This window comes from Bufo bufo, chromosome 10, assembly GCF_905171765.1.
Source record: "Bufo bufo chromosome 10, aBufBuf1.1, whole genome shotgun sequence".
NCBI lineage: Eukaryota > Metazoa > Chordata > Amphibia > Anura > Bufonidae > Bufo > Bufo bufo.
Genome location: NC_053398.1, coordinates 102,934,258 through 102,961,457, shown reverse-complemented (window position 1 = coordinate 102,961,457; position 27,200 = coordinate 102,934,258). Strand labels below are relative to the sequence as shown.

At 43.3% G+C, this 27,200-nt stretch overlaps 1 protein-coding gene across 4 annotated transcripts in view; it reads right to left on the bottom strand.

The window, feature by feature from the left end:
• LOC120980116 (dipeptidase 2-like) overlaps positions 1 to 27,200 on the bottom strand; it is a 138,662-nt gene that overhangs the window by 91,759 nt on the left and 19,703 nt on the right. Inside the window, exon 1 of one of the 4 annotated variants that reach the window (XM_040408995.1) lies at positions 25,888 to 25,910. The exons of the other annotated variants lie outside the window; for them this stretch is intronic. The gene's annotated coding sequence lies outside the window, so the exon portion shown is untranslated. Of the gene's footprint in view, positions 1 to 25,887; positions 25,911 to 27,200 lie in introns of those variants that run through there. 4 annotated transcript variants of the gene reach the window in all.

Genomic DNA, 27,200 nt, shown 5'->3' with positions numbered 1-27,200 from the left:
TATAAAATTTAATATAAAATACCATAAGATAAGCCAGGAGATCAGTAATATATAAATAGATAAGAACCAAATAATGCTATAATTAATAAAGACTACTATATATCCAAGGGCCTCATCCTCTACATATTATACTGATATCTGTCCTCCAATCGTGGTGTTTGTACTGGAGGAGGTTGTAGATAGCGGCGTGCCTGTCGGCAAGGGGGGACCCCTGCACCGATAAACGGCCAAGCATGGGATCCCCTGTTGACAGAGAGGCACACCGCCTAATCTATAGGAAGCCAAAGATTTCCAGTTCGGCATTTAAGCCAACTGGCATCAGGCTCCCAAAGTTGTAGATTTGCTTGGTTTCTGCCCTAGACATCCGCTCGATATGGTTTCCACCTCTCCAGTGTCTATCGATTTTTTCTAAAGCTACAAAGGACAGACCTGTAGGGTCTTGTCCATGAGCCTCTTTAAAGTGCCTTGAGAGTGAGTGTTTCTCATAACCTTTTTTGATATTGGAAATATGTTCCGATATCCTCACTCACAAGGTCCTTTTAGTCCGTCCAATGTATTGTCTTGAGCACGGGCATTGTACTAAATAAATAACACTCGCAGAATTGCATGTGAGAAATTGATCAATCTCCCACACAAAAGCATTTTGTGTGGAAGACACCCTCTTAGTATTCCTTGGAATTTTTGTGATTTTGCAGCAAATACAATGTCCACATTTAAAAAAGCCTTTCAAATTAGTGAGTCTACCAGTATTTGATGTCACTATCTTTTTAGTTTTAATCGATGGGGCTACTTTTATCCCTAAATTGGCCGCCCTTGTATATATGATTTGTGGTCTGGCTGGTATTAGCCTGCCCATTATTTTATCCTGTAGTAAATGGTGCCAATGCCGTTTAATTATTTCTTCCACCTTCCTTCTCTGTGTCGTATAAGGAAGGATAATCCTGAACTGGGAGTCTGTGTCACTTTGTTCAGCTGTTTTTACAGTTAATAATGAGTTCCTCGGTAATTCTCTCACTTTTTCCAGTGATCCTTCTAATATATTAGTCGGGTACTGTTTGGCCAGGAATTTATCTCTCAGGTGCATTGCTTCTAATTCAAACTGCGCCTCTTCCGTACAGTTCCGTTTTAATCTGCGGAACTGTCCGAAGGGTACATTCAATAACCAATTTGGCAAATGGCAACTCGAATGCAAAATAAATGCATTCCGGGCTGAAGGCTTTTGATATGTCTTACATATATATTTATTTGCTGATCTCATAATCGACAAATCTAAAAATTCTATTTCTGTCGTATTGGTGCTCTGAGTAAAAACCAAATTCAAGTTATTTGCATTAAGATCTATTATAAAATTATTAAGACTGTCTTGATCTCCTTTCCAAATTACGAGAACGTCGTCAATATAACGACGCCAGAGCACCAGGTTGCCCCCTCTATGTTGATCAATAGTTACCCGTTCCCATTGTGCTAGGAACAGGTTTGCATAGCTGGGGGCAAACCTGGTGCCCATGGCTGTTCCTCTAATCTGTAAGTAAAAACATCCCTCAAAATAAAAATAATTATGTTGCAAGATGTGTTTAATACCTTCTAAAATGAAATCTGATTGTTGTTTCTTCATTGTCTTGTCGCTTTCCAGATGGGCTCTAATGGCTCTTATTCCAGCTTCATGGTCTATTACCGTGTAGAGGGACTTGATATCGAGTGTAGTCCTAATCCAGTCCTCTCCCACGTTTAATCCTTCTAATACCTGGATAATTTGTGTGGTATCTCTCAGGTATGATATAGTTGTTTTTACCATGGGTTGTAACCAGGTATCTATATATCTTGATAGATTTGATGTTAGAGAGCCAATGCCCGATACTATGGGGCGGCCCGGAGGACTCTCCATGTCCTTATGTACCTTAGGAAGGCAGTAAAAGACCGGGAGTCTTCCGGGCGTCCCCATAATATACTCTGATTCTTTTTGGGACAAAATACCAATCTGGACCCCTTTCTGACAATATTCTTCTAATTTCTCACTAAATTTCGTTGTAGGATCTGTGTCCAATTTTTTATATGTCAGTTTATCAGATAATTGTCTGTCACATTCCTGTATATATTTTGCGGTATCCAAAATCACGATCGCCCCCCCTTTATCTGCGGGGCGAATCGTGATTTTCTCATTTTTTTGTAATTCTTTAATTGTGGACACTTCTCCATTTGTTAAATTTTTTCTATATACTTGTTTCTCTTTTATTTTTCTGAGATCGGCTTCAACATTTTTCTGGAAGCTACCCATTTCTGGGCCAATTTCATTTCTGGGAAACTTTTTTGACTTTTTCTTTAAGTTCGTATGTTTAAACCTATCTTCTGTTTGTATAGTTGTAGAAATAGGATTTTTGATAAAATATTTTTTTAGGCATATATTCCTCATAAATTTTTGGATCCCGATGTAGGTGTCAAATTTATTTAGTTGTGCGCTAGGTGCAAATTTTAATCCTTTATTTAGAAGAGAACTCTGTGCTGGTGTAAGTGTCATATTGCTCAAATTAATAATGTTGTCCTGTTCAGTGCTATGTGAGTTTACCTGTGAGTCCTTCTTTTTCCTCCCCCTTCGTGTCTTATTGTTTCTGATTGGTGATTGTGATACGTTTGTTGATTTTCCCTCTGAGTGTATGTCGGTGGTGTTCTCTGGTGATCTCTTTGTCCTGGTGGTCGTGTTTGGTGTGGTGTATAATAGGACTCTTCCTGTCTGTGATGGTTGTGATGCCTCAAATTGTATTGGTGTTTCTGTGGTGTTTGTGCCCTCCTGTTGTGCTCCGGTGTCCGTAGGTGTCTGGATTTTACTCTTGGTGAGTGGTGAGGTGGAGTCCCATCTAAAAAAGGCTGCTGCGCCAATGTTTCAAACCTATTTCTAGTTGGTATTGTAGGTTTAATTTGTTCTACAGGGGGTCTATCTCTATTGTCCAATTTGTTATGGTCTTTATATACTGTTTTGGGGACAGAATTGTGTTTTTTACTCTTTTTTATAATAATTTCGGATTCTATTTTATCCAAATTTTTACATATTCTGTCTTGCCATAGATTCATAATGCTATCTTTAGGTAGTGAATCTATTTTTATTTTCATCCTATTGATTTCATCAGTAATATTTCCCAACATTTGTACTCTCCTTTTTATAATTAATTCAACTAATGCCCTTGATTGTATATGTAGGAGTTTATCCCATTCAAGGTTAAACTCCTCTCCATATAAATCCTGTGCTGGAGTTTTCAGCAATTGCAGGCCTTTTGGGATCCTATCTTGGTCTAGATATTGACGTAAGGATCTAATCTCCCAGTTATGTTTCAGTTGTTTAATAACCAAATGTTCCAATTCTCTAAATATATCATGTACGGATTTGGTCTCTGTATTATCCATAGGTGAAACTTCGAATAGAAAAGTGTCCACTTTTTGTTTTTTTAGTTCGATGTGGTTCCACATATCCATTCTGAGTATGGTGGGAGCTAAATCCACAAATGAGTGATAAGAAAAATAGAAATATAGAAAATATGTGGATAGCTCACCACCCTCCTCAGTATGGTAGGGGTGCTCTAGCCGATGGACTGCTCACTCAGTCAGTACAAGAAATATGCATAAACTAGAAAAGACGGCTGGCACTCGCTACGTGGTTGCACATCAAACAACAGTTTATTAATAATTACCCGCTAGTTCAATCATATACATTAGCAGAAATATATACACTTTAACATTAAAATACCTATGTTAAAAGAACCCCTAAAAAATAAATAATAAAAATTCAATGGCACTGGACTGATAGTGTCATGAACCGCACCAAAATGAAATTGTTTGAGACAGTGTAATGTTTCTTTGTCAATTGGCAATAGGTGTCCAATCCGGTGTACTGTCTCTGTAATTGAGGAAATATAGCCAAGTCCGCAAGTTGTTTTAGTTGTTGGGGGATATCAACTCCCTCTCTAGATTTATCATCAATAATTCTTGTATTGCTGGATAATGCAGCCTTCAGTAGTTGGATATATGGTAAATTCACATAGAAATAATATCTTACCAACATACACGCCACTCTGGCCGTCTGATTCAGCCGCGTTGTTCCACTGCTCGCTCTCGGCGTCTCCGCTCTCTGGCGTCTGTCACGTGGTACCCCAGAGATATCGCGGGACTTGGGAGTTTGAGTATGATAGTCTTAGTCCGATACTCCTGTGAGAGCTGTAGGTCGGATGAAGAAATGGAGCGCTCCACTTTGTAAAAAATACTTCAACTTTCATCCATCGTCTCCAGAAACTTGATTTTGACAGGGATATAACGCTAAACGCGTTTCGAGGACTTCAGTCCTCTTCCTCAGTAGCTATATCCCTGTTCTTGAGTCCCCTCCTTTTATACCCTCATGGGTAATCTATAAAAACTGGGCTGGAATCACTTCTTCTTAGCATGCGATTTTTGGTGCGTTTTTGGTGCGGTTTAAAAAACGCATCTGCGTTTATTATGGCATTGAGACCGCCACCTCTCAATTAGTATTAGTATGTCCAGACCATGATCCAAATCATATGTGTCATGTCATAAAATCAATAAACAACAATATATAAAATTTAATATAAAATACCATAAGATAAGCCAGGAGATCAGTAATATATAAATAGATAAGAACCAAATAATGCTATAATTAATAAAGACTACTATATATCCAAGGGCCTCATCCTCTACATATTATACTGATATCTGTCCTCCAATCGTGGTGTTTGATTGTACCTACATATACAATCAAGGGCATTAGTTGAATTAATTATAAAAAGGAGAGTACAAATGTTGGGAAATATTACTGATGAAATCAATAGGATGAAAATAAAAATAGATTCACTACCTAAAGATAGCATTATGAATCTATGGCAAGACAGAATATGTAAAAATTTGGATAAAATAGAATCCAAAATTATTATAAAAAAGAGTAAAAAACACAATTCTGTCCCCAAAACAGTATATAAAGACCATAACAAATTGGACAATAGAGATAGACCCCCTGTAGAACAAATTAAACCTACAATACCAACTAGAAATAGGTTTGAAACATTGGCGCAGCAGCCTTTTTTAGATGGGACTCCACCTCACCACTCACCAAGAGTAAAATCCAGACACCTACGGACACCGGAGCACAACAGGAGGGCACAAACACCACAGAAACACCAATACAATTTGAGGCATCACAACCATCACAGACAGGAAGAGTCCTATTATACACCACACCAAACACGACCACCAGGACAAAGAGATCACCAGAGAACACCACCGACATACACTCAGAGGGAAAATCAACAAACGTATCACAATCACCAATCAGAAACAATAAGACACGAAGGGGGAGGAAAAAGAAGGACTCACAGGTAAACTCACATAGCACTGAACAGGACAACATTATTAATTTGAGCAATATGACACTTACACCAGCACAGAGTTCTCTTCTAAATAAAGGATTAAAATTTGCACCTAGCGCACAACTAAATAAATTTGACACCTACATCGGGATCCAAAAATTTATGAGGAATATATGCCTAAAAAAATATTTTATCAAAAATCCTATTTCTACAACTATACAAACAGAAGATAGGTTTAAACATACGAACTTAAAGAAAAAGTCAAAAAAGTTTCCCAGAAATGAAATTGGCCCAGAAATGGGTAGCTTCCAGAAAAATGTTGAAGCCGATCTCAGAAAAATAAAAGAGAAACAAGTATATAGAAAAAATTTAACAAATGGAGAAGTGTCCGCAATTAAAGAATTACAAAAAAATTAGAAAATCACGATTCGCCCCGCAGATAAAGGGGGGGCGATCGTGATTTTGGATACCGCAAAATATATACAGGAATGTGACAGACAATTATCTGATAAACTGACATATAAAAAATTGGACACAGATCCTACAACGAAATTTAGTGAGAAATTAGAAGAATATTGTCAGAAAGGGGTCCAGATTGGTATTTTGTCCCAAAAAGAATCAGAGTATATTATGGGGACGCCCGGAAGACTCCCGGTCTTTTACTGCCTTCCTAAGGTACATAAGGACATGGAGAGTCCTCCGGGCCGCCCTATAGTATCGGGCATTGGCTCTCTAACATCAAATCTATCAAGATATATAGATACCTGGTTACAACCCATGGTAAAAACAACTATATCATACCTGAGAGATACCACACAAATTATCCAGGTATTAGAAGGATTAAACGTGGGAGAGGACTGGATTATGACTACACTCGATATCAAGTCCCTCTACACGGTAATAGACCATGAAGCTGGAATAAGAGCCATTAGAGCCCATCTGGAAAGCGACAAGACAATAAAGAAACAACAATCAGATTTCATTTTAGAAGGTATTAAACACATCTTGCAACATAATTATTTTTATTTTGAGGGATGTTTTTACTTACAGATTAGAGGAACAGCCATGGGCACCAGGTTTGCCCCCAGCTATGCAAACCTGTTCCTAGCACAATGGGAACGGGTAACTATTGATCAACATAGAGGGGGCAACCTGGTGCTCTGGCGTCGTTATATTGACGACGTTCTCGTAATTTGGAAAGGAGATCAAGACAGTCTTAATAATTTTATAATAGATCTTAATGCAAATAACTTGAATTTGGTTTTTACTCAGAGCACCAATACGACAGAAATAGAATTTTTAGATTTGTCGATTATGAGAGCAGCAAATAAATATATATGTAAGACATATCAAAAGCCTTCAGCCCGGAATGCATTTATTTTGCATTCGAGTTGCCATTTGCCAAATTGGTTATTGAATGTACCCTTCGGACAGTTCCGCAGATTAAAACGGAACTGTACGGAAGAGGCGCAGTTTGAATTAGAAGCAATGCACCTGAGAGATAAATTCCTGGCCAAACAGTACCCGACTAATATATTAGAAGGATCACTGGAAAAAGTGAGAGAATTACCGAGGAACTCATTATTAACTGTAAAAACAGCTGAACAAAGTGACACAGACTCCCAGTTCAGGATTATCCTTCCTTATACGACACAGAGAAGGAAGGTGGAAGAAATAATTAAACGGCATTGGCACCATTTACTACAGGATAAAATAATGGGCAGGCTAATACCAGCCAGACCACAAATCATATATACAAGGGCGGCCAATTTAGGGATAAAAGTAGCCCCATCGATTAAAACTAAAAAGATAGTGACATCAAATACTGGTAGACTCACTAATTTGAAAGGCTTTTTTAAATGTGGACATTGTATTTGCTGCAAAATCACAAAAATTCCAAGGAATACTAAGAGGGTGTCTTCCACACAAAATGCTTTTGTGTGGGAGATTGATCAATTTCTCACATGCAATTCTGCGAGTGTTATTTATTTAGTACAATGCCCGTGCTCAAGACAATACATTGGACGGACTAAAAGGACCTTGTGAGTGAGGATATCGGAACATATTTCCAATATCAAAAAAGGTTATGAGAAACACTCACTCTCAAGGCACTTTAAAGAGGCTCATGGACAAGACCCTACAGGTCTGTCCTTTGTAGCTTTAGAAAAAATCGATAGACACTGGAGAGGTGGAAACCATATCGAGCGGATGTCTAGGGCAGAAACCAAGCAAATCTACAACTTTGGGAGCCTGATGCCAGTTGGCTTAAATGCCGAACTGGAAATCTTTGGCTTCCTATAGATTAGGCGGTGTGCCTCTCTGTCAACAGGGGATCCCATGCTTGGCCGTTTATCGGTGCAGGGGTCCCCCCTTGCCGACAGGCACGCCGCTACCTACAACCTCCTCCAGTACAAACACCACGATTGGAGGACAGATATCAGTATAATATGTAGAGGATGAGGCCCTTGGATATATAGTAGTCTTTATTAATTATAGCATTATTTGGTTCTTATCTATTTATATATTACTGATCTCCTGGCTTATCTTATGGTATTTTATATTAAATTTTATATATTGTTGTTTATTGATTTTATGACATGACACATATGATTTGGATCATGGTCTGGACATACTAATACTAATTGAGAGGTGGCGGTCTCAATGCCATAATAAACGCAGATGCGTTTTTTAAACCGCACCAAAAACGCACCAAAAATCGCATGCTAAGAAGAAGTGATTCCAGCCCAGTTTTTATAGATTACCCATGAGGGTATAAAAGGAGGGGACTCAAGAACAGGGATATAGCTACTGAGGAAGAGGACTGAAGTCCTCGAAACGCGTTTAGCGTTATATCCCTGTCAAAATCAAGTTTCTGGAGACGATGGATGAAAGTTGAAGTATTTTTTACAAAGTGGAGCGCTCCATTTCTTCATCCGACCTACAGCTCTCACAGGAGTATCGGACTAAGACTATCATACTCAAACTCCCAAGTCCCGCGATATCTCTGGGGTACCACGTGACAGACGCCAGAGAGCGGAGACGCCGAGAGCGAGCAGTGGAACAACGCGGCTGAATCAGACGGCCAGAGTGGCGTGTATGTTGGTAAGATATTATTTCTATGTGAATTTACCATATATCCAACTACTGAAGGCTGCATTATCCAGCAATACAAGAATTATTGATGATAAATCTAGAGAGGGAGTTGATATCCCCCAACAACTAAAACAACTTGCGGACTTGGCTATATTTCCTCAATTACAGAGACAGTACACCGGATTGGACACCTATTGCCAATTGACAAAGAAACATTACACTGTCTCAAACAATTTCATTTTGGTGCGGTTCATGACACTATCAGTCCAGTGCCATTGAATTTTTATTATTTATTTTTTAGGGGTTCTTTTAACATAGGTATTTTAATGTTAAAGTGTATATATTTCTGCTAATGTATATGATTGAACTAGCGGGTAATTATTAATAAACTGTTGTTTGATGTGCAACCACGTAGCGAGTGCCAGCCGTCTTTTCTAGTTTTTCCAGTGTAGAATTATGACATTTACTTTTATAGTGTAGCGCCACCTGGTGTTCAAAGTGTATAGCAATGTGCTCCTCCATCTACCATGCCGTGTTCTGCTGGTTAGGCATGCACAGTCGCTCTCCCCACAGCCGGGTCTCTGCATAGTGATTCTCTGGTAAATTGCAAAGCAGTCAATAGAAATTGATTCCTTCCCTGCAGAAAGCTAAATCTATTGGCAGCGGTGCACTGAACAGAGGATCACTATGCTGTGGGGACTGAGCATGTGTGACCAGCAGCACTCAGCTAAGTAGATGGACGTGCCTATTGCTATATAATATGAACACCAGGTGGCGCCACACTATGTAAGTAAATATCATAATTCTTTACTGGACTAAATGTCTAACAGCATGTAAATGGTAAATATGCTTCATTTTTTATGATCTATACAATGAATATGACACGTAATGGTGGGACAAACCCCTTTAAGTGGGTCATTTTCCAGTTATATAAGAAATACTGAGCTAACGCACTACACTAAAGATGACTTGATGTTTGTATTGCATATAGTAAACGTATCCCTTTCTCGTCTGGTGTTACGTCTCTGCTAGAGAAGGGAGTGCATATGCTTTGATGAATAGGTAAAAGATTTCTAGAATGGTACTGTTTTTTACATACCGTACTTTTGACAGGTAACTCAGTAAAATAATACAAATATGGCTATAAAAACTATGCAACACTTACATAACTAAATTGATAAACCTCTATCTAGACATGAGCTAGTCCATGCTCACATCAATTTTTAACTCCTCAAGTTGTTGACCCAAAAACAACAACAGGATAAACAACAAATGTTTGATAGATCCACCGCTGGGACAACCATCAATCCCCTTTAGAAAGAAGCTATGTTCACCATGCCCTACCATTCCACTCATTGTCTATTGGACTGATGGAGACAGTATGTGGCCATTTCTGTCAGTCCCATAGACAATGAATGGGGACATAAGTGGAACCCAATCACCAAAATCCTGAAGGACACCCATCTCACTTAAGCAAGGTAGCACACATGCACACAGCCCCTCTATCACTTTAGCAGGCTGATATACCAAATCAACACCCCCCACCCAGCGTATATATTTACTAAGGCTCACTTTGCCTTTAGCTTGCAGCTTACATGAATGACGCTGAACTTCTGAGGTGAGAAATAAAGAGTGAATTATTTACGGTACTTGCTGCTGCCTGCTGGCACTTGCTTTACGGGGCCAGACAGACTGCACTGTTGAGACACGGGATAGACGAAAAACAAACCTAACATTGATTCATCAAAGATTTCCACACATAAGGAGGGCAAACACTGGGCCTCCTATACCTCCACCGGACCAGACTGCAACTGGTCTAGTGCTGGGCTCATCAATACAGAGTTCACTGGAAGCAAACCATCTCCCAGTTAGGTGCAATTGTGCACCAGGCATCAGAGGCCACAGTCATTATAATGTCAGTGCCTGTATTCCAGTTCAAACTTGTTTTTTTTTTGCCACCGTCTTTGGTGTACAGAAGTTTTGAACCTCAATCTATTGTATCCAGCTGTTTTGTTCCCCAGTCTCTGGGTTCCATTGTTGGACGGACCAGACATTTTTAGGGGGACAGGACAACAAGCTAATGTTTATTGGGAGTTCCCAACTCCCACTTGAGAATCAGGAGGTGTTTCCATTTTCTTAACAGCTCTTTTTTTAAGGGGCTACTAACACAACAATCCATGACTCTAGTATACATGAGACTGGCCAGCCTGAAGAAAACAATCACCTATTAGTTTTCTCCTAGTTTTTTCTAGACTAAAGTGATTAAAAAATGTAAGAGAGGGGGGGGGGGGGGGGGGGGGGTCAGAAGCCAGCGTGAGAGCTGAGCTCTGCTGTTCCCAGGCTCCAGACCAGCTGAATAAGCTATCACCCCGCGGCGATATGGGGGGAAGAAAAGTGCGGAAGGTCACTAAAGCGGTGCCCGTGGCTGCAGGAACCTCTCACCCCATACGCTGGACTCCTACCTCCAGAAGACCTCTGTCATGCTCTAGTGTGGGAGGGAAACCCCACACCAAACATAGGAGGGAAAGGGAAAAGGAAATAAGGCCTGAAAACTAGGGAAGGAAGATGGACACCTCCTAGTGAAAAACCCTAATCAAAGCTCTGACTGACTACCAGTATGAACAGACCCCAGAGGTAGGTGAGTTCATACACAGGAATACCTAAAGTCCTATCTAACCCTAAAGGACCCTGGTACTAATGACAGGAAAGAGACATCCTGTTTCTCCAATAGGAAGGATGAACAGGAGTCTCCCTAAGGTCTAATACAAAACAACAAAGAAATGCAACACACAGAAAAGCCAAAATACAAAGGGAAAGGTAACACTTGACTTCCAAGAAGCTATGGCAGCACCAGGAGCTCAGCCGAGATCCAAACATCAGCTATCCACAGGTCCAACTGAAGCTATAAACCGCACAGCATTGTGGGAAAAACAACTATAAATAGGGAAAGTTAAATGAACACAATAGCAACACCTGAAGGTTAACTGTGTCAAAAAAAGCAATTTTTGTCACTTTACATCACAAAAAGTGCAACGCCAAGCGATCAAAAAGGCTTATGTCCCACAGAATGGTACCAATAAAACCATCACCTCATCCCGCAAAAAATTAGCCCCTACATAAAATAAAAAAAAACTTTTTTGTTTCAAATATGCAATTATTGTGTTAAAGTGAAATAAATGAAAAAAAGGTATATTAGCTAATGTCAGCTGAACTTAAAGGGGTTATCCCATCATAATGATCACTGTTAAATCTGTTAATGATTTGACAGTGATCATTTTTGTAAATATACTTTATTAACAAATTCCCACCGATTAGGAGAAAATTCATCCCCACTTACCTCATTGTTGTGACTCGGTCTCCCCTGGTTACGACCACCGCTCTTCCGCAAAATCCCGATGGTCGCGCTTGCCCAGAAGACTTCTTCTTTTCTCCCGGCCGGGCCACTCGCTGTCCTGAACGCGCACGCTGCCGCGCATGCGCGACGGTGACTTCTTCCCGGCCAGAATAGTACAGAGCTGCGAACGCGCACGCCGGCTCTGTACTATACTGGCCAGAAATAAGTCACATTGCGCATGCGCGGCAGCGTGCGCGTTCAGTCCAGCGCGCGGCCCGGCCGGGAGAAGACTTCAATCAAGATGAAGCCCGCCCCCAGCCAGAATCCAGGAAGTGAACGCGCGGTGGCAGCAGGTAAGTATGAAACTGCTAAGTGGGATAACCCCTTTAACTAGCCTATTCCTACTTTTATCTATGCCCTGTAACTCCAGAAGTATAACTTTTGTGATATGCTAATTAGCCTCTAGGTGCAGGGGGGGCGTTGCCCCTGCTCCTAGAGGCTCCGGTCTCCCACCTCTGGCCACGCCCTGCTACACTAGATTGACAGGGCCAGACAGCCTTCACCTCCAACTGCCGGCCCTGTGCGCCGGGGAAATCTCGTGCCGTTCAGTATTCGGTGCAGGCGCAGTGAGGAAGCTGGCAGCCGGCGAGCGCCCTTCACTCACTGCGCCTGCACCGAATACTGAACGGGACGGCGCAGGCGCAAGATTCACACAGCAGACAGGGCCGGCAGTAGGAGACCAACGATGCCTGGCCCTGTCAATCTAGTGTAGCAGGGCATGGCCAGAGGTGGGAGAACGGAGCCTCTAGGAGCAGGAGCAACGCCCCCCCCCCCTGCTCCTACAGGCTAATTAGCATATTATAAAAGTTATATTCCTGGAGTAACGGGGGCATAGATAAAGTAGGAATAGACTAGTTAGGTTCAGCTGACATTAGCACATCGCTAATGTCAGCTAGTTTAATAGGGTTAATTCTGGTGACAAAAACTCTTTAAGTCGTGGCTGAGCGGTCCAAGCTACTCTTCCCCCGGTGGATTCATTGTACTTGGCTCAGCAACCTTCGGTTGGCTGTACTTGTGGCTCTGTCCGCCTCTTCCCAGCTGAAGTCCACGGACATAAGGGTTTTATTTGTACTATGCCTTTATTGTCGCAAATTATTTTCTTGAATTGTTGTTTTCATTGTTTTCATACTATTCTCAATAGTCTCTACATAGCTTCTCCACCTCTACCTCTCTCTCCATGTTTCTTCTTTGTGACTGTCCCCTACCAACGTTGTGCTCCAAGGGATATTGTGAGGAGTAGCCTGGCACATGATCTTAGGGCCCACTTTTTTGCCTCCTTTAGCTATAACCAGTGTGGCCCCTCTTCACTTCTTCCCCATGGCTAAGATTATGTCCTTAAATGTAAAGGGTCTCAACTCCAACCTTAAGAGACATATTACCTGAGGAAAATCCATAGATCCAAAGCTGACATTGTTTTATTACAGCAGACACACCTGACCTCCGATGGCTCTTTTGCATTCGCCAAGCACTGGTCCGCCAGAACATATTCGGCTTCTGCTAGCTCCAAGTCGGCGGGAGTCGCTATACTGATATCCAGATCTTGCCCCATCCAAGTGCACGCTGACCCCCTGGGATGGTTCCTCATCCTTCAGGGCACCTTACATGGGGTGAGTCTGCAGCTCTGCACAGTCTATGCTCCTAACTCTGGTCAACTCACTTTCCTTTCTTCTCTTCTCTCCACCCTCTCTACTGTTCGAGGCTCGGTACAGCTGATGGGGGAGACTTTAATGTCTCCTTCTCAGACTGTTTTGACAGACTCACCACCCCCGACATCCCCATCTAGCCAATGTAAACGTCTCTCCAGAGGCTTCCGAAGGCTCATTCGCACACACTCTCTTTACGACCTCTGGAGAGTAGATAACCCTACTGCACACCAATACACTTTTTACTCTCCTCCTCATGTTACTTATACCAGGATAGACTATTTATTTGGCAATGTCATGGCCCTAAGATCCCTGGTTCACGCGTCCATTGGCCCAACTGCACCCTCAGCGGGAAACCTGTGGGAAGCGCACAAAGCGGTATTTCGGGGAGAATGCATTTTACTTTCTTCTCGATTGAAAAAAGACAGAGAGGTGCAATACCGAGAATGTTTGCGTTCTCTTCGAGCTGCAGAACAGTCTCTGGCTTCTCACCCCACGACACGAACACTGAGACAAATAGTTGATCTGCAGACCCTCAGGTCCCTGGCTTTGTCATCAACCGAATGCTGATTTGTTTCACTAGACAGTGCTTCTTTGCCTATGGGAATAAACCACACACCCTTCTGGCTCGACAACTTAAAGAACGCACTGCCGCTACTACCCCGCACACTATTCGAGATCATAGATAGCTAACCTGTTCCACACATATTACTCAGCTATATACTGCCTTCCTTCTACTCTCCCTGCAGATGAAACAACCCGAAACGCACTATTAGTTTCGGTCTGAATGTCATCTACCTACTCTAACTACAGAGGCCCTGATTCATCTTAACCAAGCTATCACCATTGAGGAGATTAAGGAGACTATATCTGATTTACCCAGTGGGATGTCACCTGGCCACGACAGACTTTCTTATAAATATTTTAAGATGTTTGGAGACTTATTAATACCTCATATGGCCAAACTATTTAACAGATTTCTAAAGGGTGAAAAAATACTCAACACCATGCTGGGTTCCTATATAACGGTGATTCCCAAACCTGGTAAGGACCCCGCAGATTGCTCCAGCTACAGACCCATTAGCTTATTGAACTCAGACCTGAAGATATTTTCAAAATTGCTAGCAAACCGGCTGAATTGCTGGCTTCCCCACTTGGTCCATAAAGACCAGGTTGGCTTTGTTCGCTTCCGCCAGGCAGGTGACACACCAGACGGGCCATTGACCTGATAGATATAGCTGACGAGGGAGGGATGAAGGCACTACTGCTCATCTTAGATGCAGAAAAGGCATTTGACCGCCTGAACTGGAACTTTATGTTCCGAACGCTGCATCATTTTGGATTTAAGGGCCCATTCATGGCTGCCCTGATGGGCCTGTACTCCTCCCCAAAAGCGGTAATTTGGTTGCCGCATGCCCATTCCCCCTCTCTCCCAATCTACAACGGGACAAGACAAGGGTGCCCCCTCTCCCCCCTCTTATACGTTCTCAGCATCAAACCTAATACATGATAGCCCCAACATCCAAGGTATACCGGTCAGAGATAAGTCATTTTCTATCTCCCTCTTCGCTGATGACGTCTTACTGACCCTTACCAATCTTTTTATCTCCCTCCCTAACCTTCATGCGGTGTTGGACCGATACGATAGAAGTATTAATCTTATAGCCAGATAGCACGTTATAAGTCCGAAGCCATAGGGTACTTTCACACTAGCGTTCTGTCAAAAGGGCTCAATGCCGGAAAAGAACTGATCAGGATTATCCCCATGCATTCTGAATGGAGAGTAATCCGTTCAGGATGCATCAGGATGTCTTCAGTTCAGTAATTTTGACTAATCAGGCAAAAGATAAAATCGCAGCATGCTATGGTTTTATCTCCGGCAGAAAAAACTGAAGACTTGCCTGAATGCCGAATCCGGCATTTTTTTTCCATAGGAATGTATTAGTGCTGGATCTGGCATTCAAAATACTGGAATGCGTGCGCATGCGCAGACCGAAAAAAAGGTGAAAAAAATGAATGCCGGATCCGTTTTGCCGGATGACACCGGAAAGACAGATCCGGCATTTCAATGCATTTTTCTGACTGATCAGGCATTAGTAAGACTGATCAGGATCCTGATCAGTCTTACTAATGCCATCAGTTGGCATACGTTTTACCGGATCTGGCAGGCAGTTCCGGCGACAAAACTGCTTGCCGGATCACTCTGCCGCAAGTGTGAAAGTAGCCTTACCAATCTCTCCCCTGACAGACTGAGCCTTCTTCATAGCAGGTTTGATTACACAAGGCGTACCCACTCTATTAAATATTTAGGGATCTAACTCACACCCAGTTACTCTTCTCTCTATAAATCTAATTTCTCGTCGCTACTAATGGAAATAAATGCCCTTTTTACTAAATGGAAAACAGTCCCGTTTTCCCTCCTAGTTCGTATAGTGGCCATAAAAATGTCCATATTCCCTAAGTTTCTGTACTTGTTCATGACCCTCCCGGTGAGGGTGCCTGCTGCAGTCCTGCGCTCTATACAGTCTGCTTTTACCAATTTTGTATGGAATTATAAACGCCATAGGTTCTCCAACTGGATTTTGGTGGCCCCTGCTTCTAATGGAGTATGGTCCTTCCTAACATAGCCTCGCATTATCTGGCAACGCACCTGAGGCATATCACCTCCTGGTCTACGCTTCATTCATATAATCAATGGACTGAAGTTGAGCGGCTGTGGCTGGCACCGATCCACCCGGGTACCATGATCTGGGGTTCCCCTCCTGCTATCTCCACCTCTAAGGTATTGGGCCCCATGCTGTTCACAAGGGAGGTCTGGTTCCAGAACAGGATTAGATATAACTTAGCCACCCTGTGCTCCCCTCTTACTACTTTCCTTTTCACCCCCATCTACTGGAGAGTTCGGGGGTTGCGATGGTTGGACCGTGGAGGGCTGCAGGGCTCTACAGAATTGTCGACCTGAAAGACCCTCTCTCCGCTAGGTTTTTGACATTTGAGGAGCTGCAGGCTAACTTTTCCCTACCAGACACACTGCGGTTTCAACATCACAAAATACTCCACTATTGTAAGAAGGTGCTGGGGGCATTGGAGGTCCCAGCCCTCCCCCGTTTGAATGGGTCTGCACCTGGAGCCCTTCCTCCAAAGGCCAAAGACATATCCCAGGTCCTATCTTTCAAATTTCTTTTTATTGAGCAAGAATAATGATATACCATATGTATCATACAATGACAATATGCTTTTACATCGAGATGACAAGCAGAATAAAGTATTTGGAGCTTCGACAATACAGCGCCAAAGACTTGCCAATAATAATATACCAGGTCCTATCTGTTTCAGACTACCCGGCACGTTTTAAACCTACATACATGAGGAGATGGGAAGACTGGTTACAGAGGGAGCTCCCTCCGGAAACCTGGCGGACCATATGGAACAGAGTACACTCTAGCTCCTCTTCAGTGGCGTACAGGGAGAACCAACTGAAGATTCTAACGTTCTGGTACCATACACCGGAAGTGTTACACGCTATAGACTCCTTTGCTGGCGGTGCTCCCAACTGAAAGCCTCTCTGTTCCATATCTTCTGGTCTTGCCCAATTATAAAGTCGTACTGGACACGAATTACACGATTCATACAAATCATTTTGGATATCCATATCCCTAGGGACCCTCTAACACTCATCTTGAATGTAGTCCCGCCATCAATTAGAGTTTGGGGCGCCAGGCTGCTCCTCCACATGCTAACTGCAGCTAAATGTTTGATTGCACTCCACTGGAAAAGCTCTACGCCGCCTTCAGGTTCCGAACTCTATACTCGAATATTTGGGGGCACTTCAGTGGGCCGCGATGACTAATTACCTGAAATGCCGGCAACTTTGGGACACTCGCAAGAATATGATACCTTTATAGATATGGAGAGATGTTCATTTTCTTCTTTTGCACCTTTATTGTTCTCACTTTACAAGGTTTAAATGCTTGGTCCTTATGTGACGGACCATCGCAATCTTACTATACTGTTTGTAATTTTATATTTCCTAAAAAATTCTATAAAAAATGTAAATGCGAAAAAAAAAGAAAAGGAAAGAAAAAGAAATCACAAGCTACATGTTCAGAGGAGTCACAGCTAGAAGAAACGTTGTGAATAAGATAAAACTTAAATAATTTATTGGATGTACACTAAAATAGGGAGAGGTGTGCAGGTCCCTAAATAAACATACAAACAAAAAAATGTATGTGGTCACTGGGCATTTGTAAGATGCAGTCAGACCCCACCAGTACATAAGACTATGTACGTAAGGTGAGGAAGCACTTGCTGCATCGACTAGTGACCAAACATGTATACAAATGCTGGGTGAGAAATGGTACCCTAACGTGGATATAGCTCCTGTGAAACAACTACTGTAACGTGCTATAATCACAGGCTAACGTGCGCTATATCAAAAAAATAAGGGTATACCATGTCTAGAACTATACATTGCCAGGGGGAAGGGAACTATCAGCCTAACATGGGTAATCCTCATTGACTGAACCCCGGGTTAATTGTTGATCCCTAAATGGTCCCCCTGTAGCAGTCAGTAAAAAGTCCTGACTAATCCAGCAAGTCCTGACTAAGTCCTGACTAATCCACATATGGATGCGCTATGTCCGCACCCTAAACCTAATAGTAGAGCTCAACGGTTCGCCATATAGAGGCTCATCAGGAGCTAGGTCAAGTACAGGACAAACATACTGTACGCCTCGGGTGGTGAGGCGACAGCTTCAGCGCTATGATGGCCGTAATACGGCCGCCGCTCTCTGCAGTTTAAATAGGGAGATACCCCTCCCATTGCTGGGCGGATCAAGCGGCAGCTGGCGAGTTACGAGATGGGGGGTGTGTGTGAGACCCGCCCCTCTCCATGCCGCGATCCTGCGCTGAGTGTCAACACACTCATAGATATGATGCAGGGAACAATCGGCGATTAGGAATGTCAGGAAAAAAGACAGATGGGACAAAGGAGAATAGCGCTATATACATAGAATACCGCACATAAAAAAATATAGATGACACATACCGGCGGCTGTATATACATATATCAAAAAACCCTATAGGATATATTAACCCCATAAGGGCTATATTCACCGTACATATAGACTAAAGAGTGATAAATAACTACGTCCACTTGAGACACACCTAGGGAGGGGAGGGCAATACAGTGTGTTCGAACAGTAGTATATTTATAGCCAGGGTATTGTAAAAAAATGGGGACCAATGTGTAGTTACAAGAAACAGACATATGATATATGTTCATTTAAGCCTTCAGGACACACAGTGCGCAGCCTGAATGTCCACTCTGCCTCCTTTTGTAACAATTTCTTATCATGATCGCCACCTCTCAAGGTCCTGTTAACAACTTCAATACCCTGGAACTTGATGGCCCCTACATTGCCAGCATGCTTAATGGAAACATGACGTGCGATGGGAGTACATGTTCAGAGGCCCAACAATAACATCATGCCATAATATCTGCCCAAACGATGAAACTAACAGAGGGAGTGAAAAAATGTAATAAAGATAGGGATCTTCAACCTCTCAACCTACATACCACACATACCTCTGAAATACAAGTCCTTAGTAACGGTCTGTCTGTTATCCCACATGACTTTAAATTGACATCTGGGATTTCCTGAAGAACAAATCCCAGCAGATCATCATTTGTTTCTAACACAGTAGGAAACCATGTAGAGGAATTCCTATTTCTAGTCATAATAGACTTTAGAAGCTTCAAAATATGTGAAGCCCCCATACATATTACATTATTGCCAGCTGAACTTTTTTGGTGGGGCTGGCTGACAGACAGCTGATGTTGGAGAAGACAAGCACTAGATGTGCCATTTTTCAACGCTCAAAGGTGTCTAAAGGTGGCTTCTTCCTCTCACCTCACTGAAAACTGTCAACTGTGCAAGCTTTTGGCTGACAGCCACTGAAGGTATATGGGCACCGTTACAACCACATAACAAGCAATCTAACATACAAAGACAAGCAGCAGACAAGGGTGAGGAGTAGTTGTTCAGGACAGCTGTTTACATCCAGGAGGCCATAAAAAACCTCTCTGACCATGAATACCATAAAACCTTATTTTCAGACCTGAATACAAGCAAAAAGTTCACATTCTCGTCAAATGAAGCTTTCCCTGAGAACCTAACAACAACAAAAAAAAAACTCATTCCATAACCTAAAGTTCCTAACAATATCAGTAACTTACCAGATAGACCCATTATTTCCGGCACAGATTCCCTAAAAAACAACTTACCACACTATGTAAACATACAGTACACTACCACAAATTGGTGAGTAACCTCCCCTCTAACGTCAGAGATTCTGCAGATCTCATAAACACCTTGAAACCTTCTGAATGGATTTCCGAATAACTATGACAAATATCTGTACTTTATGGATTAGATTCATTCCGGAATATAATTTCTTCACATTCTAATCCAACATATCTAGACCATGATGGGGCAAATTGCACCCAGCGGCACATACTTATTCATGGGGCTCTTTGAAGAAATCTAAATAGTGAATGGCCATTTTTCTCTCAGATTTTGATGTACTGTACACACATAGATGATTTTTATGCATAAAGGCAGGGCAGAACGAGCAAAAAAAATTGTAGAATACCTAAGAACCGTCACTTCACCCACAACGAAACAGATACTTATACATTCTCCTTAGGGCCAACAAATACAGAAAATCACAGTGAGGCCTCGTGCACACGACAATTGTGTGTTTTGCGGTCCGCAAACCGCGGATCCGCAAAACACGGATGGCGTCCGTGTGGGTTCCGCAATTTGCGGAACGGCACAGACAGCCTTTAATATAACTGCCTATTCTTGTCCGCAAACCACGGAACGGAGCAACGGATGCGGACAGCACACTGAGTGCTGTCCCCATCTTTTGCAGCCCCATTGAAGTGAATAGGTCCGCATCCGAGCTGCCAAAACTGCAGCTCCGATGCGGACCAAAACAATGGCCGTGTGCATGTGTAATGACCGACGTCACGCACAGGGAGGAAAACAGGGAAAGCCCTGCCCAAGGGAGAGGGAAAGGTGGTGACCCCTAACTCACCTTGCGGCTGGCACCTGACTGCCCTGACGTCCCTAGACGGGTTCCTCACCCGTGCGGCGATCACGTGCCTAAACCCTGGCTTTCCCTAATATGAGCCCTGGATAGTGAACAGGCCGGTGGGATCGCTAGTCCACACCACTATCACTAAGAGGGAAACACCAGGGAGAGGACAGACAAAACATACAAACACATACACCCAGGTGGGCGACCACAATAAACCAAAAAGGTCCAACAGGGATCTGGAGGGTAGCGTACTGGACCAACTACCAGCGAACGCAGCAACACAGCTCCAGAAGGTCAGAATAGATGTCCAGGCAGGAAGCTCTATCTCTGGCAACCAGAGAAGTGTGAGAGAGAAATATAAGGAGGTCTGGGAGTGCTGGACAAGGAACAGCTGAGGAGAAGGAGCTACGGATCCCTGAGTGAGCCAAAAGGGTTTGCTAAGCAAACCCAGAAAGCTACCATAAGGAAAACAGCCCTATCTTAAATAGAGCGTGCAGCCAACCGCTGCGACTTCCTGACCCCGGGTATAACGGAGTCAGGCGTGGTCCTCGACACCCTCGTGACAGTACCCCCCTCTCTACGAGGGGCCTCCGGACACTCAGGACCAGGTCTCTCAGGATGAGAGGCATGAAAAACCCGAACTAACCTATCGGCGTTTACCTCAGACGCAGGAACCCACATTCTTTCCTCGGGACCGTAACCTCTCCAATGCACCAGATATTGAAGAGAGCGACGGACCCGACAAGAATTAACAATTTTGGATATCTGAAATTCTAGGTTACCATCCACGACAACAGGAGGGGGTGGCAGCGGTGATGGTTCTAGAGGTGGAACATATTTTTTGAGTAACGACTTATGAAAAACATTATGAATTTTAAAAGTCTGAGGTAACTCCAGGCGAAAAGCCACGGGGTTGATGATGGCTACAATTTTGTAAGGGCCAATAAACCTAGGACCCAGTTTCCAAGAGGGAACCTTCAATTTAATATTCCTAGTAGACAACCACACATAGTCCTTCACTCCTAGGTCCGGACCTGGCGACCGTCTCTTATCAGCCATGCATTTGTATTTACCTCCCATATTTTTCAAGTTAGCTTGCACCTTCTGCCATACCGATGAAAGAGATGACGAAAACCGTTCCTCTTCGGGAACCCCAGAAGACCCCCCCTCTTTGAAAGTACAGAATTGGGGATGAAAACCATATGCACCAAGAAATGGTGACTTGCCAGTGGATTCCTGACGACGATTATTTATGGCAAACTCAGCTAACGGTAAATATGATGACCACAACTCTTGGTTTTCAGACACAAAACATCTTAGATATGTCTCAAGGTTTTGGTTGGTACGCTCAGTCTGTCCATTCGACTGAGGATGGAAAGCAGAGGAAAAGGACAAGTGTTCCCCCAAACGGGAACAAAAAGCTTTCCAAAATTTAGAAATAAACTGGGTACCCCGATCCGAAACAACATCGGAGGGGACCCCGTGAAGCTTCACGATTTCACTGACGAATACCTGAGCAGAGTCTTAGCATTAGGTAGTGCGGGTAACGCAATGAAGTGTACCATTTTGCTAAACCTGTCCACTACTACCAAAATAACTGTTTTACCCGCAGACAAAGGTAAGTCAGTGATAAAATCCATTGACAGATGTGTCCACGGTCTATTGGGAATGACGAGTGGTAACAGAGACCCTGCAGGACGTGTATGTGAAACTTTTGCGCGCGCACAGGTAGAACAAGAAGACACAAAATCCAATACATCCTGACGCAACCTTGGCCACCAAAAACGACGAGACAATAGTTCCAAGGTTGCTTTACTACCCGGGTGCCCAGCAAGTGCCGAATTATGATGTTCCTTTAATAATTCGAAACGTAAGTTCAACGGTACAAATAATTTCTCTGAGGGGCAAGAGACCGGGGCGTCCCCCTGGGCCTCTAACACCTTCCCCTCCAAAACAGAGTGTACCGCAGAAACAACCACTCCTCTTTGAAGAATGGGTACCGGATCACTCACATTACCCCCTCCAGGAAAACAACGAGATAGTGCATCAGCCTTGGTGTTCTTTGCCCCAGGACGATAGGTAATCACAAAGTTAAACCTGGTAAAAAATAGCGACCACCTAGCCTGTCTAGGGGTGAGACGCTTAGCTGATTCGAGGTACAGAAGATTTTTGTGGTCCATAATCACAGTGACGGGGTGGACTGCCCCCTCTAAGAAATGACGCCACTCCTCAAACGCAAGTTTAATAGCTAATAGTTCCCTATTGCCAATATCGTAGTTCTTTTCTGCTGCAGATAGTTTTTTAGAAAAGAAAGCACAAGGACGCCATTTGCCAGGAGACGGACCCTGAGACAGCACCGCCCCCACTCCCACCTCTGACGCATCGACTTCAACAATAAAAGGCTGAGAGACATCAGGTTGGACCAGTACAGGTGCTGAGGTAAACCTCTCTTTTAGAGAGGAAAAAGCAACTTTAGCGGCGTCAGACCATTTAGAAAAATCAGTCCCCTTCCTAGTCATGTCAGTAAGCGGTTTTACAATAAGTGAATAATTTTTAATGAATTTCCTATAGAAATTTGCGAAGCCCAAGAACCGTTGTAGTGCTTTGAGGTTCTCAGGAAGATCCCAATCTAAAATTGCCTGGACCTTCCTAGGATCCATACGGAAACCTGACGCAGATAAAAAATAACCCAGGAATTGTATCTCCTGAACGGCGAAGACACATTTTTCAATTTTAGCATATAATTCATTCGTCCGTAGGACCTGCAGTACTTGTCTGACATGCACCTCATGTGTTTTCAGATCAGACGAATAAATTAAAATATCATCTAGGTATATTACCACAAACCTGCCGATTAGATGACTAAAAATGTCATTAACGAAATGTTGAAAGACGGCAGGAGCATTGGTCAGACCGAAAGGCATAACTAGATTTTCATAATGCCCCTCAGGGGTGTTAAACGCTGTCTTCCACTCATCCCCCTCCTTAATACGAATCAGATTGTAGGCACCCCTAAGATCAAGTTTGGAGAACCACCTAGCACCCGCAATCTGATTAAACAGGTCAGGAATGAGAGGAAGAGGGTATGGATCTCGGATGGTTATTTGATTTAATTCGCGAAAATCTAAGCAAGGACGCAGGCCCCCATCTTTCTTTTTAACGAAGAAAAACCCTGCAGCCACGGGTGAAGAAGAGGGTCTGATGTGTCCCTTAGCCAAGCTCTCGGAGATATAATCTTTCATGGCTTGTCTCTCTGGACCCGAAGGATTATATAACCTGGTCTTGGGTAATTTTGCGCCGGGAATAAGGTTAACCGGGCAATCATAAGGACGATGAGGTGGTAACTTCTGACAACCCTTTTCAGAAAAAACATCCTCAAAGTCCGAAATAAATGTAGGTAGGGTAGTTATGGAGGCGACTAAGCAATTGCTACTTAAGCAATTTTCTCTGCACTGCTCACTCCAGAACATAACCTGAAAGCATCTCGTTATGGTGGTCCCCTACCCGAAGGTGTAAATTATGAACAATGTGCGTGAGGTTTCTCTGAGACAGGGGAGCAGAATCAATAGCGAATATGGGAATGGGTCTCTGTAAAGTACAGAGAGACAAACCCAAAGTGCGGGCAAAATGGGCATCTATCAAATTTACCCCTGCTCCACTGTCTAGAAAGAAAGAAATAGTCTCCGTCTTATCACCAAAAATAATAACCGCTGGCAACACAAATTGCGATGTACGTATGGAGGAAACGTATACCCCCCGGCTGACATCCTCCACACAGCCGGGGGTTAGTAGTTTTTCCGACGGTCTTTTGTTTCTGAGGAAAGAAGGACAGACATTAATGAAATGACCCCTCTCCCCACAAAAAAAACAAACCCCACGCCTACGGCGAGCCTCAGGAGGACGGACCTGACGAGTAGTTCCTCCTAGCTGCATAGGCTCGTCTAAGTCCGTACAGACTAACTGCTGCTTGGGAGGGGTTACCAATTGCTCCGGTTTTTTCAACCTGACCCTAAGGCGTCTATCTATTCGGATAGAAAGGGACATAACCGCATCAAGGGAAAAGGGGGTCTCATATAATGCAAGCGCATCCTTAACCCTTTCGGATAACCCAGAGCAGAACTGACTCCTGAGAGCCGGGTCGTTCCATTGGGTATCCGTAGCCCACCTACGGAATTCAGAGCAATACTCCTCTACCGGCCGCTCTCCTTGTAAGAGTCTCCGTAATCTTGATTCAGCCAGGGCGACTCGGTCAGGGTCATTATATATGAGACCCAAGGCCCCGAAAAACTCATCCACTGACCGAAGAGCCTGGGAATCAGTAGGTAAAGAGAACGCCCAGGACTGCGGATCCCCCTGCAGCAGGGAAATAACAACCCCCACCCGCTGATCTTCATTACCAGAGGAGTAAGGGCGCAGTTTAAAATATAACTTACAGGCCTCACGGAATGTCAAAAACTTGTCCCTTCCCCCAGAAAATCTGTCAGGGAGAGGGACCTTGGGTTCCGCAACAACCTGGTTACCAGTAGCAACCGCTGGGCTTGCAGTCAGTTGTAATTGCTGCTGTTGCTGGAGGACCGACGCCTTCAATCCTACCACCTCCAAAGACAGGCCATGAAATTGTTTGGACAGAGCAGCAATTTGATCCATACTGGATTCTAAGTAGGTAAAAAAAAATTATTTATTTTTTTACCTACACAAAATAATGGCCAGAGATAATGTAATGACCGACGTCACGCACAGGGAGGAAAAAAGGGAAAGCCCTGCCCAAGGGAGAGGGAAAGGTGGTGACCCCTAACTCACCTTGCGGCTGGCACCTGACTGCCCTGACAAAACATACAAACACATACACCCAGGTGGGCGACCACAATAAACCAAAAAGGTCCAACAGGGATCTGGAGGGTAGCGTACTGGACCAACTACCAGCGAACGCAGCAACACAGCTCCAGAAGGTCAGAATAGATGTCCAGGCAGGAAGCTCTATCTCTGGCAACCAGAGAAGTGTGAGAGAGAAATATAAGGAGGTCTGGGAGTGCTGGACAAGGAACAGCTGAGGAGAAGGAGCTACGGATCCCTGAGTGAGCCAAAAGGGTTTGCTAAGCAAACCCAGAAAGCTACCATAAGGAAAACAGCCCTATCTTAAATAGAGCGTGCAGCCAACCGCTGCGACTTCCTGACCCCGGGTATAACGGAGTCAGGCGTGGTCCTCGACACCCTCGTGACAGCATGAGGCCTAATAAATATTACAAGAAATTGGAGGCCACTTTGCTACAAAAAAGTTCTGAAAAAGTACCTTTCAGTCAGTTCAGGAGAATAACATGGAATTCTACATATTTGGATGAGGGGTTATCCCAAAAATGTAATTCACTCTGCCTCAAAAAAGTCAGAACACTGTCACCAGATACAGTAATTTGGACAACATGGTCAGGAAAATTCTGTCCACTTGATGGACATTTTTAAGAGTTGACCTATTAGGATCAAACAAGTGCAGTAAAACCAGATGTAAATGTTGCAAAATTATCACACACCACAATTATGATTTCACGTGTAATAATACAGGCGAAACACATAAAATAAAAACCTTTATGAATTGCAAGTCCAAATTTGTAATGTACCTGATGGACTTCACATGTGGACTGCTTTACGTTGGAAGTACTACGGCAATGCTGAGGAGGAGGACAAACAAGCAAACATTTCCACTACTTTTAGACACTATTTACTATTTCACTTGAAAGACAAGGACAATATAGAAGCGACCCTTACTGAACAAATCACAAAAATGTACAGTAGTTAGCACAGGGGTCAGCAACCTTCGGCACTCCAGCTGTTGTGAAACTACAATTCCCAGCATGCTCAATTCACTTCTATGGGAAGAGCGGAGCAAGTATTCATGCTGGTAGTTGTAGTTTCACAACAGCTGGAATGCTGAAGGTTGCCTACCCCTGAGTTAGCAAAAAAATTATCTTGACTTAAAGGGAATAGACACCTTTGGAAGCATTTTTGTATGATTGCATTGCATGTTAGTCTGAACAATTTTCAACCGTCCATGCTCTGCAGCCTTCGTGTTTAACTGATTGTACAAACTGTTCTTTCTCCTTCCCACTGAAATCCATATAAAAACAAGATCTATAGCCCTTATCATTAGTCTCCTGAGAACTCAGATACACTCAATAATGCTAAATTTTGATCATGGATCAGGCCATCATGGAGGCTATGGACCAGGCCATCATGGAGGCTATGGACCAGGCCATCATGGAGGCTATGGATCAGGCCATCATGGAGGCTATGGATCAGGCCATCATGGAGGCTATGGATCAGGCCATCATGGAGGCTATGGACCAGGCCATCATGGAAGCTATGGACCAGGCCATCATGGAGGCTATGGATCAGGCCATCATGGATGCTATGGATCAGGCCATCATGGAGGCTATGGACCAGTGAAACCTGAAAGCTGCAGAGGACAAACAGTTGAACATTTGTAATAAACACAATGCAATCATAAAGCAAATGAACCCAAAAGGTGCCCATAGCTTTAACAAACGAGAATTATTGGATCTGCACATTGAGAACACTTATGTCCACAGCCTCTCAATTAGTGCATGGATT